The sequence below is a fragment of the Hevea brasiliensis genome, chromosome 6 (genome assembly GCF_030052815.1).
Source record: "Hevea brasiliensis isolate MT/VB/25A 57/8 chromosome 6, ASM3005281v1, whole genome shotgun sequence".
Classification (NCBI taxonomy): Eukaryota; Viridiplantae; Streptophyta; class Magnoliopsida; order Malpighiales; family Euphorbiaceae; genus Hevea; species Hevea brasiliensis.
Genome location: NC_079498.1, coordinates 28,477,181 through 28,478,507, shown reverse-complemented (window position 1 = coordinate 28,478,507; position 1,327 = coordinate 28,477,181).

Genomic DNA, 1,327 nt, shown 5'->3' with positions numbered 1-1,327 from the left:
GTCATGTACATAACCAAAAGGTGTAAAAATCCAAAAGTCCTATACATTGCCCAAAAAATGTAATTACATAAAAGAGATGCAATTATTTGGCCAAAAAGTATAATGATTTATAAATAGCTAAGTTTTTGTCTTCATTAAGGAGATAAGGAAAAAACACATAAATAAAATGACAAATAAGTATGCATTCGTGTGTGTGCAAGTTTAGCCTGATTCTTAATCTTTAAAGGCTTCATTTTAAACAAGTTATAGAGTAATTTATTTCTGTAAATAAGGTACAAATCTAGATTATAAATTCACCTATGTAGTTCATCATAAACACGTGATTACATAAAAGACTAATAAAACAAATATGGTATAGATCTTAAGATTGCATAAATATGGGTTAGAACCTATGCATTTGAATCCATATGCTGGATCTCTAATTTCTCTTCACCACTATTTTAACTTTTAATAGCTAATCTAACAACTGTTTTTACTGAACACTTCTGCTTTAAATCACTATATAAACCGCTAACCACTAATAGTTAATATTTAATAGTTAACAACTAGTAAAACTGCTGATAGCTAATAAAATAGCTAACAGTTACGAGAACAATTAATATTCCCTAATAGGGCCTAATAATAATAATAAAACTCTTGGTGGGAAGGAAGGTGGGTGAAAGATAGTTATAAATTAAACCTGCAAAGAAGCCCCCTCTTTAATTTACCATCAAGTTCATGATTGATTGCATTGGATTCATATTACATTGAAAAGATCATTTCTTTGAAGCAGTCAGCAAGGACCACCAATAGATATTACCAAGTCTAATCAACATTTAAAATTTAATTTTATAATCCACATCTATATTCCCAGGTTATCTATGAATAATAACGGCTAACAGCTAATTGTACAGACCAGTCTACATAAGCATATTTCCTTCTTTAATATCATTAGGAAGATAGCAACCGCAACTCCATTATCTTGTTAGAATTAGTCAAATGTCATCTATCATGGTAGTGTAAGAATTTTCAAATATTGAACTAATTAACTCAGCTCATTTAACACTATGAAGTAACGTTCAACCTCCTACTTTAAGGTAGGACTATAAGCTCAAGTAATGGAGAGATATTAGCGGAAGAATGCAACATGTCAGCTCCTATTTAATTGGATGTCCCACATCAAAACCAATAAGGAAAAACAAGAGAATATATAGCAAGAAGAAGCCAAGACAAAATGACTTAAGTTATTTTGGTGGAGGCAACTCCAAGCTCAATGCATATACTTTGCAGATATTTTGAGACCCTAGAAGCATACTAGCATACTGGACAGTGTTATAACGAGCCAAAT